Source organism: Solanum verrucosum, unplaced genomic scaffold (assembly GCF_900185275.1).
Source record: "Solanum verrucosum unplaced genomic scaffold, falcon-dt-bn FXZP01000280.1, whole genome shotgun sequence".
Lineage (NCBI taxonomy): Eukaryota > Viridiplantae > Streptophyta > Magnoliopsida > Solanales > Solanaceae > Solanum > Solanum verrucosum.
In genome coordinates, this window is record NW_026019982.1 from 2,010,449 (window position 1) to 2,022,450 (window position 12,002).

The 12,002-nt window shown below is 33.7% G+C and overlaps 1 pseudogene; it reads left to right on the top strand.

The window, feature by feature from the left end:
* Positions 1-2,723: 2,723 nt before the first annotated feature.
* LOC125817523 (uncharacterized) lies at positions 2,724-3,693 on the top strand (annotated as a pseudogene).
* The last annotated feature ends 8,309 nt before the right edge of the window (positions 3,694-12,002 follow it).

Sequence of the window (12,002 nt, forward strand, 5' to 3'; positions counted from 1 at the left end):
ATATATAGTGTACGTCATGACTCATGAATATTAGAGAGAATAACTTATATCATCGCCCGATTTGAACAACTTATCCACTACAGTCACTTTATCCCTATTTATTTGGTATCAATGTTAAAACTATTTTCCAACAAAGTCATTACAACCAAAAAAAAGTCAAAGGTACATAAATCTTTCCTCATATTTGGTTTTGTAATACTTAAGTCTTTTATAGTTTATGATATTACTGTTTGGACATGATTTTAATTCATATTTGAAGTTACATTTTCTCTGGACGTATAATGTAGATTTTTTAAGTTGTATATATTTTGTAAACATAAAATTTCATAATTTGTGAAAACTATCAAAATTTCTCAAACTCTTATAGAATCTTACTAAATGAGTAAATTAAACCATGACTCACAAATAAGGTATTGATATATGGATGATGGATAACATATCTCTATGTTTCTTGTATAAATCTATGGCCAAACAACTCCTATTATCTTTGAGTTAGTCAAGGGATTATTGATTATATTTTGTTGGGGTATATGCATTTTGTTTTTAAAATAAAATATTAGTGCATATGTTAGTTGGTATAAATTGTGGTAGAAGATGACTATTGGTTGTTGTAACTTATATGACCATTAGTTGTTGAACTCTCATGGTCATTAGTTTATTGTAACTTATATGACCATTAGTTTCTTATAACTCATGTAACATCTTTCACATTTATCTACCCACATTACTACTCCTCATTCTACCTATTGATTATATGGAAGACTTCTTCACCTATAAATAGTGGTGTTTCTTCCTTTGTGAAGTATCTCAAGAAGATGAGAAGGAGAGAAATAATGTAAGAAAAGATGAGAAGTGTTATATTGTGTATGTTGAGTTAGTGTAGTGAAAGAAAGAGTTGAGACAAAACAAAATATTCTTAGTCTTCAACTATATTCACTATACAAACAAGAGAGTATTATATGTTGAAGAAGGTGTTTCTTTTGTGGAGCTTTGGACTCTTCAACTAATCCGGAGTTGCTTGAGTTGTACGACGTTGTTGGGCTGTTGTATCCTGGAGGGGACAAGTCAAGAGATATAATGTTGGATCGGTGTAGATTATATCGCAGTAGGCTTGAATCTCCTTAAAGAGAGTGAGATATCCGTGCCTCAGCCTAACAAATTATTTCTTCATTTTTTGTCATTTTATTTTCAACTATAATTTATTGTATTTGTGGTATATTACACCAACATATTTTGTGTGTATTTAGATTTAACAAAAAATGTAAGATTTTTTTAGCGAGAGACTACAACAAAGTCTTGTGAAATTTCATAAATTAGAACGCCAATTGTATCAAACACTAAAAATAGATCGATATTAGTAAAATTGCACTTCTAAAGAAGAAGGAGAAGGAGGAGGAGAAGGAGAAGAAGGAGAAGGAGTCATATTTCTAATTAGATCTAACTGTTCGAGTTGTTTTTGACATATTTGACGAAAGATCAAAAGTACTTACATTTTAGTAAACATAAAAGATAAAAAATACACGAGAACATATTCAAGAAATTATTTTGAACCTATTCTCAAAGATAAAGGTGTTGGGAAGTAGGAGAACATATAAAGTAGTTTTGGTGATTGATAAAGTGAACATGGTTCACTACTTGTTGTCTTATGTGTACTCTATCAGGTGAACTAGGTTCTCAGACGTGATTGCAGACGACATGTACAATTATGAGAGATTGCGGCAAAGAAGAAAAAGTGCAGAAATAAAGAAGGAAACAAATATGGAAAAAAATAAAGAAGGAAAGAAATAAAGAAGTAGCAATTCAAGTCAAATAAGGAAAGAGACAAAGAAGTAACAATTCAAGTCAAATAAGGAAAGAAGTAAATATAGACAAGTTCAAGAAGGAAAAGGATTTGTAATTCCTTTCCTTGTAGAAGTTGATGAAGGCAAATCAAACTCTATAAAAGGTTCAAGAAATTGAAGGAAAACGTCGTCTTTGCATAAATACAAATTGAGAGAATTTTCCAGCAAAGCCGGAACAATGTCTATTGCATATTCACAAAATTCATCATCTTGAGAGCAATAGTCATTGGAGCAAAACCGTAGGGCTTCGTCACAGCAACACAAGGACTAGGTTCACGAGTTGTGTTCAAGTCTAAAATTGATAGTTTGAACAGACAATATGAACTGTTTCGAATGGCAGAAGGTAAAACAATCCAAGAGATGCACACTAGGTTCATTGCTATCATTAATGAAATCTACTCACTAAGAGAAATAATTCCCAATAGGAAGGCAATCAGAAAACTTTTGAGTGTTTTTTCAGAGTCTTGGGAAAGTAAAGTAGAAGCCATTACTGAAGCACTTGATCTAGATAAGTTAGCTATGAATGAACTCATCGGAAATCTCATGACCTATGAACTCAAGAAAAAACAAGAAAAGGAAATTGGAGGCTAAAAGAAGGAGAAGAACCTGGTTCTTAAAGGCACAACACCAGAAGATTTTGAGGATGAAAACATTGCGCTAATGACCAAAAGGTTCTCAAGAATGTTAAAAAAGGGACAAGTGTTTCAAAGAAGGAACTCTCAGAAAACCACTGAAAATCCAATAGATTAAGTCTGTCACAAGTGTGGAAGTCCGGATCACTTTATCAAGTTTTGTCCATTAAAAGCTCTAGAGAAAAAGAGGAACAGTTCGGAGAAAGTAAAAGAAATCAAGAATGATAAGTACATTCCCACAAACAAAATAATGACCAATCAAGATGCTGATCTCTCAATGAAAAGGGCCTTCGCCACTATGGGGGACTCATCAGAAGATGAATCTGAGGATGAAGGATTCGAAAATCAATCACTACTTGCAATAGAACAAATAAATAAATATGATTTTCTTCCACTCATTGCTGAAACAGATTTTGAAGATGATGAAGAAGATGACAAAGCAAGGTAAGTCTTCATCACATTAAAGTAAATATTGATTCATATTCTAAAAGAGAACTAGAATCCCTATTGAGTACTCTTAAAGATGCATATCAGTCAATCAGTTCTGAAAGAGAACAAATGATGGAAAACTATGCATCTTTAAGAGAAGAAAATGACAATATTGAGAAACACAATCACTGTCTTCAAAATAAATTAAAAGAACAGGTTAAGACCTCAAAGTTAAGGCACAAGGGCAAAAACTCTGCTAGTGAACTTCAATTAGCTCTGGAAGAAAAAATAAAATAATTAACTATAAATTTCCAGGCCTTAACTGAAAGAAATAGGCTGCTACCAGAAAATCTTGATCATACCAAACTTGATCTGGAACGAAATCTTAGATGGACTAGGTCCTCTGAAATTTTAACTCAGATTCAAGAAAGGCAAACCACCAGTGGAAGTGGGATAGGTTTTAGAAAACAGAATAATCTTGTAGCACACACTATTCACATATCTAAAAGTTTATGCACTCATTGTGGAAACTCGGGTCATTTAAAGAATCAATGTAAAGCTCTATTTGAGGCCTTTCAGAAAAATGTCAAGTTCACCAAAAAGAAAAAGGCTGAAACGGTTAAGAACCTGGTTCCAAATAAAAATGCTCTAGATAAAAGGTTTTCTTATTTGCCTTTATGGGCTAGAAGAAATCTTATTCATCCTTTTACTCACAAAAAGGGGCCCAAGCTAATCTGGGTTCCCAAGACTAATCTTTGACTAGTGTTTTAGGTAACAGTGAGAGGGAAAAGGTCAACCTAGTACATGAATAGTGCATGTTCCAAAAAGGTGCTAAAAATGGTAAAAAAATTCCTCTCACTCTTTAATTTTCAATGCGGCAATGAAGTCCTTGAAAAGTATGAGAAATATGAAAGAGACAAGATTGGAAAAGTTGAAGAAAGTGACATGATATCAAACATCTTTGATGATGCAAATTTAGGAAACAGTACAAATGAACTTGGTTCACATCTAAGAATCATTGATGCACCTGCCGCAGGAGTTAATGGAATGACCTATGGTCGTGGAGATATGGAGAATAATAGAGCAATCAAGATACTTAGAGTATGATACATCTTCGGGGGGGGGGGAATTTGTTGTGTGAACCTGGTCCTTATTATTCATTGGAAGTTATTGAAAATTGATAGGACTTGGTTCTCTGTTACTCACCTTGAGATTTCTTTGATCTGAGAGAATATGATGATGCAAACATACTCATGAAGGCCAAAGCCTGGTCTTGTCGAAACAAGTTGAAGCATTATCATGATTTTCTTTAATAATTGGCTAGAAAACTAATAATCTTATGCTTGAGTAATTATACAATGAATATCTGCTAACTCAGTCTCGTACTGTAATAGGTACACACTCCAGGTGCATCTCGAATAATGCTTTGAAGGTCTGCGAATATTATCCTTACTCTTTTGCTAACAACATTAAGTAAATCATTGAGGAACACACAAAAGGGGAACCTGGTTTCTCTGTAATACTCAGGTATGTACCATCCTTTTTACAATGCATGAATTTCCTGAGTTTGTGTCAAACATAAGCATTAGTGAACCTAGTCGATCATTAAAATCCAACTCCTTTAAAAATCACCAAGAACCCTCTCTTTGACAATAAGCATCATCAATCCCAAATCGCTCTAATGATGAAAACCTTAGTCTTGAAGCCACTCATTCTTAAATTCAGGGGAAACCTTGTTTTACCTCTCACATCTGAACCAGGTTCACAAATTTCAAATTGATATTCCATCAATTCCAAGTGTAGAACCAGTTTATCTCTCAGGGGGAACAATTTTCATCGGAATAAACTATTATCGATGCTTGCCTTCATTATTGATAAACACATCTATTGCACCAAAATGTGATGAATCTCTTACTTATAGTTGGTACTCCTTCGAAATGTCATCAAGAAAAAAGGCTATAAAAAAAAAGGCCATGGAGGAGTGAAAATGTTATGGAGTACAATTAAAAAAATGAAAAGTTAAAAAAAAAAAAAAAGCTCCATAACTCATTTGTTATTGGTCCTAATGCTTGAGAATACTCACCTGGTCTTCTTGAATCTGATTATGCTTGTTCTTGATGAAATTTCACAATCTAAGAAAACTGATCAGAACGCAGGAGCTGGTGCACAATGGGCATACTTAAAAAATTATTAATGGCAGTAAATATCCTTTCCCTCCTCACTTTATCAATCTTCGTTCCAATCCTTATCCTCAATTTTTTTTTCAGACTCTCTGACTCTTTAATGTGCTTATGCATGTCTCATACTCATGATATCATATGCTTTTGATTTAGGGCTCTAAAGGCTTAAACTGGTACATATTTGTTTATTTTGTTTCTCATTGATGATCTTGATTATATGTGAGTTTAAGATGGCTAATATCCTCAGATTAACTTACTTTATTGTTAGCAGAAGTGTACTTGAAAGTGTTGCCCAAGTGGCAATGAGTTAAAATGATATTGCACTCATGAATGTTAATCGAGTTCTTTGGTTATTGGATTTCAATGATGCCAAAAGGGGGAAGTTATATGATGTGGGTTAGGGACATATTATACATAGTTTGTAGTTTTGATGATTGACAAAGAGTATTGATGGTTTGTAGTTTTGATGACCGACAAAGAGTCTTGATGTGTGACAAATCATTGTTTATCATTATCAAAAATAGGGAAAATGTTGGGAAGTAGGAGAACATATAAAGTAGTTTTGATGATTGATAAAGTGAACATGGTTCACTACTTGTTGTCTTATGTGTACTCTATCAGGTGAACCAGGTTCTCAGACGTGACTGCAGACTACCTGTACAGTTATGAGAGATTGCGGCAAAGAAGAAAAAGTTCAGAAATAAAGAAGGAAACAAATATGGAAAGATATAAAGAAGGAAAGAAATAAAGAAGTAGCAATTCAAGTCAAATAAGGAAAGAAATAAAGCAGTAACACTTCAAGTCAAATAAGGAAAGAAGTAAATATAGACAAGTTCAAGAAGGAAAATGATTTGTAATTCCTTTCCTTGTAGAAGTTGATGAAGGCAAATCAAACTCTATAAAAGGTTCAAGAAATTAAAGGAAAAATGTCGTCTTTGCATAAACACAAATTGAGAGAATTTTCCAGCAAAGCCAGAATGATGTCCTATTGCATATTCACAAAATTCATCATCTTGAGAGCAATTGTCATTGGAGAAAAACCGCAGAGATTCGTCACAGCAACACGAGGACTAGGTTCATGAGTTGTGTTCAAGTCTGAACTATTGACTGTTGAAGTCTGATCAATTAAAGTCTAGGGTTATCGGTCTTTGTTGAGTTTTTCTAGGTTTATTATTGAGTTGTAATAATTCCTAGATTGTGTACCAAGAAGTGGGTTTGACTTCTTGGGGAGTAAAGTCTTGAGAGAATTGTAACAAGATGTGGGTTTGACTTCTTGGGGAGTAGAGTCTTGAGAGAATTATAACAAGAAGTGGGTTTGATTTCTTAGGGTTGAGTTAAGAGAGAGTTGTGAGAGAATTGTAACAAGAAGCGAGTTTGCTTTCTTGGAGAGTTGAGTGTTCGATTATAGTTAATCGTTGGAGAGTTAAAGGTACTAGAGTTAGTTCCTTTTGAGTTGTAATCCTGAAAAGGACGTGAATCTTGAAGTGAATAAGATTGTGGTGTGGTTTTTACCTTCCTTGAGGTAGGAATGTGTAACATCCGACAATTTAAAATGAATATGAAGAAGCTTGAAATTGGAAGTAGTCATTTTTGGAAAAAAATTCAGAATCTGGAAATTCGGCCAAGTGTGGAAATCAGTGAGTTTTTGGCCAACTTTTAGCAGTCATAACTCCTAGCTCAGGATGATCCAGGAGTAGTTCCAGTTATGTTTGGAAAGCCCTTGGAACGATCTTTCCAACGCCACCGAGTTTGCTCGATTCCGAGTTCGTATGAGCGAGTTATGCTCTTTGAAAGTTGGGCATGGCAGGTAGTCCGTCCGGAAATTTAAGGGCATTTTGGTCTTTTCACAAATCATTTTTTTTGAGGTTATATTGTTGTGTTAGGCTGATTGTGGATCATTTTTGTTCCATTTTAAAAGAGTAAGAGTTAGGGTTCTTGAGTGAAGAAGAGAAAAAGGGAGAAAGAAGAGAAGAAGAAGAAGTGGGAGCTAGGGTTGTGGATGCAAGACGTTTTCTTCATCAAATTTCTTGGGGAATCTTAGTAAAGTTATGGGAGTTCTTTATCTAGGGCAAGCTATCACCCTAGAGCCAATTTCAAATGGTTTTCAACTTTTCCAAAGTTTGTGAAAAAACCTAATTTCTACTCAAACTCATGGGTTCTTGCATGAAACGATTTCAAATGATAAGTTATGATATTATTGATGTTTATTTGATGCTTTAAGATGAAAAACTCCATGAATCCTTGTATTCTACAAAAACCCAAAATGTGTTTATGAAGTGGGTCTATTTCTATAAATTCAAAGTTGATGGAATTATGTGTAAAGTGAATTGTATTGATATCTCTTGTGTTGTTTAATGTTTATTCATGATTAATTGTTGATAATGGGTGAATTAAGGGTGGTAAGCCTTATGAGTGAAGTATTGGTGATTGCTTGGATTTTTGGTGATTTTGGCTATGGCTTTGAATTATGGTAAGAAAGCTTGAACTCTCTTTATTGAATTAATTGTTGTTGGTAGGTTGAATCCACCTTTGGTGGAAGTGTTATATCTTGTTCTTGTGTGGTATTATTGTGAATTGTAGCCATGAAGGCATTGGGGAAGTTGTTGCATAATGTTGGAATATTGTATTATTGTGAATTGAGGCCATGAAGGGCATTATATGAGTGTTATTGTATTGTTATATTATTATATATGAATGAGGCTATATGTAAAGTCCTATATGAAGCTATATGTAAAGTTTTATGTGAAGCTATATGTGAAGGTATGATGTGAATGAGTTTTATATGAAGCTATATGTGAAGGTATGATGTGAATGAGTTTTATGTGATCTTGTGATGATCCTATGTAAAGTGGATAGCATTGTGAGTTAAAGTATGATTTCTCATGATGTATATATGAAATGATGTTGGATTATGAAGTATCCTTAAATGAAAATGTTGTGACTTGGTTGGTAGACTAAAGTGTCCCTCCTTGTTACTTAAAGTCTTGAATGCTTGAATGTGTGAAATGGGCAGAACTAAGAAATGGTGCCCTTTCTATAAATGCTAAAACAGGAATTCTAGGCCAAGACTTGAATCGGCAAAACTAAGAAATGGTGCCCTTTCATAAGTCTAGCTTTCCTAAGTAAATGTAAAACCATGAAATCGGTAGACCTAATGGTGGTAGCCCTTCTCATGTGTGAAATGATGAACCTTGGACCGGCAGGCTTAAGGCACCATTAATGAAAATCGGTAGGCCTAAGGCACCCTTCCAGGGGGATTTAATGAGCTATCCTTATGAACCTTGATTGGCCATGACTAAGAAATGAGGCCTTTCTTGGGAAGAGGTACTATGAGTTGGTTGAACTAGAAAAGGAACCTTATCTAAGTACATATGTGATTGAATACTCTATGGGAAACAAGGCTAGCACCGAGTGGATGTGGTTAGGAAGGTGGCCTAGTTGAGTATGAGATTAGGCACAATGAACCTCCTTGGACATCCCCTAAACCATGTGCCTACATGGGTTGCTTACTAGTTCTACCTTTGGCAAGTAGAACAACCTCCATGGAGTAGGATAGACTCCGGATTCCATACCTAGCTAGTATGGTCTATGTCGGTTATGCCTATTCCCATCATGTGGGATGCGCACTCTAGTTATTGGATAGGTTCTACAACGTGTAGGTAGTAGTATGAGATGCTATCTACACATGACACGAGTAGACTTTGAAGATACTAAAGTGAGTTCCCTAAGTCTAACGACTATTATGTGAAAGTCCCCTTATGTGCTTGAATGTCTCCAAAAATGGTTTCTTAAAGAATGTTGGTCTATTGATGTTATGTTGTAAAGGAAATGTCCTTATCTAAGGTAATCTTGAGAAACACTTAAGTGTGCTTGAAGGGGTTGTATGGGCGGTCACTTCTTGTCTTACTCAAATGTGTCTTAAAGTTATATTAGGTAGAGGTCCTATGGTAATGAAATGGCATGTGTTCCTTTAAAGTTAAGCATGGGTTGTATATGAATATATGTTGAGTATGTATACGGTTGGCTATGGTTTTATATGTGAACATTGACTTAGTATGTTATATTGTAATGGTAAATTTCCTTATCTATGGTAACCCTTAGGAACACTTAGGTGTATATGAAGAGATTGTATGGGCGGTCACTTCATGTTTCACTTAAGTGTGGCTTTGGGTAACTTGAGATAGAGGTCAAGAAATGATGAAAAGGCTTACTTGTCAATTATGTTCATGTGTTGTACATTGGTACTAGTTGTGCATGATGGCTTGTGATATGAAGCATGATAAGTGGTAAGTTCACATTTGGTGGCCTTAGGATGATGCTTTAGTGTGGATGGTGGTATGGGACGCTATCCATACATTGCACAAAGTGTTGTCCAAGGGTTACTTGAGGTGGATGGTTTAAGGTGAAGGAATGGGTTATGTGTGGAGTATGTGCTAAAGTGGTTAATGACTTGTATGTTGGTTATGGTTGGATATTGTGACTCTTATACTTGTATTTTTTTCATGAAGTTTTACCAAATGGCATAAAAGCATGTTTCTCCAATAAACGTCCCTTTTAGCATGTTTTTGCATGGCTTCCATACTTAGTACTTAATTGTGCTAACCCCTTTCTTTCCCTTTTTGACTAAAGTGTAAGGATTTGGAGATGGTGACATGTCATGGCTATTTGATAGGTTTCTAAGTGTTGAAGATGAAGACTTGGTGAGTCCTCATATATTCGAGGACAATACCCCATATGTTCTTTTCTGTCTTTTTAGTATTGTTTAAGTTGTGTATGAGATTGGTCCCGAATTTTGTACTCTAAAGTATTAGATGGTTTTGAAACATCATGTATAAAGTCTAGAAAGTCTTCCGCTTGCTATTTTTTTTTTTAATGAAATGTTTTCTTGGTAAAGAAAGTTTTTTAATTCCTTATGGTTTTAGTGTCTATGCGATGAATGAATGCTAAGAGGCTTGTATTAGACCTCTTCGAGGTCAAGTACGCCGGTTACGACTAGGGGGTGATCCCGGGTCGTGATAGAATGTTTCCACGATAAAATCTTTGTTTTATTGTGCTGCGACAAAAGTACAAGAACCTGGTTCTTGTATAAGGGTAAGGTTTCTTCAAAAGGATTATTTTTGTCACTTTCTCTAACTTTCAACATCTAAATGATGTTTTACTCCTTAATGGATTGATTTTTACCGGTTCATGTGTACTTTGTTGTTTACATGACATTATTTTGTGATCACCTTTACTCCTAGCTAGGATACACTTAGAGAATACACACATTTTGTGACAAACCAACTCACCAAGCTTTTGTATTTGATCAAATAAAAGAACTTACAAGATTGTTCATCAACTTAAGTAACCAAAGATGTAAAGGAACATAGAAATGGAAGATTCTTGATTGTTATCACAAATAGCTAATGAAAATAAAATAACATAACCCTTAACATCCCCTAATAGAATATATCTTCCTCTACACATCGATTGTGCACATATTCTTTCTTAACGATTGTCCCAAATATAATTTGACAGTATTTCAATTGGTTCCTCCAAAGTGATTAGATTCGTAACATATTGTAATATTCAAAGGGAACACACACATTGTCATGTTCAAAAGAAAAGGATATGAATCAACATGAGTTTCTGAACTTAAAGTTAATTTTTAAAAGTATAACTTATTGAATATGTTTTTTTTTACCAGCAAAGTGTTGTTAACATAACTTGTTGCCAACCGGAAAAAAGAATTCCAACAGATAAAAGCAGATCAATGAGCCAGTAAAACATAAACACCATTTCTTTGTTGCTATTTCTTGGGCAAATTAAACTTCAACATAGTACAACATGCATCTACTGAGTTAATGATCATATTTGACACTTTAATAACTTTATAATTTTAGCAACTTAGAATAATTTCATGCTCAATTATCAGCTGAATTTACATGTTCATTTGCTTATATATGGTGTAGCTAACATATGTTAGAAAATTTCAATTTGTGACCACTCAATTGTATTTATTTTTATGGAAAATTACCTACATACACAACTTTTAATTTTACCATATTCTCTAAAATTTCCTACAATTTGAAAAAATTACAAAAATCTTTACTCTCTCCTACTTTCGGATGCATCACTAATAGATCGGATACATCACGCGACGTATCGGTCAGATACATCACTTTACACGATGTATTAGTCGCATACGTCATTTTACGCGATGTATCGAAACATTAAGTGATGTATCCGAAATCGAGATGTGATGTACTGGACGTTGAGCGATATAAAATTTCCGTTTTTGTCTTTGGTCTCATAAAAGTGAAAATTTTATATATGACATATATTAGACTAATATTTTCAAGTTATAGTAGTAAAATAAAACTTTCAAGTTGTAAGAATAAAAAATATCAGGTTGTAACATTTTATAAAAAAAAAAAGATTTTTTAAGTAATTGTAAAAATCTGTTTTGAAAAAAATAAAAAGATAAAAAAGAAAATAATTTGATTCTGACAAAAAAAGAAGAAGAAGAAAACGAAAATAGGTGTATTAATTAAATTTGAATTGATTGAAGATAATTATTAATTAGCATAAATTAAGGAAATTCAAACTAATTAGGAATATTTAGTTTCATTAATTCACTCTAATCTGTTAAAATTAATTAAAAATTCTAATTTTATCTATTTTCTTCCACGTTTCTATCTCTTCTTCTTTTTTCCAGAATTCTTGTCATTGACGATTAATTCAAGTTTTTTTTTTATTTGAAAAATCTTGATTTTGTTGTGATAGACGACTACTTATCTATATTAATTAAACATGGTGATAGATGAGATCTTTCAGGTTAGTATTTTTTATGATTTATTGTTTGTATTTATATATTAGTGAAATGAAACAAAAAAGAGCAATGAAACTGAATATCACATTTTGTGATTTTATTATTGTAA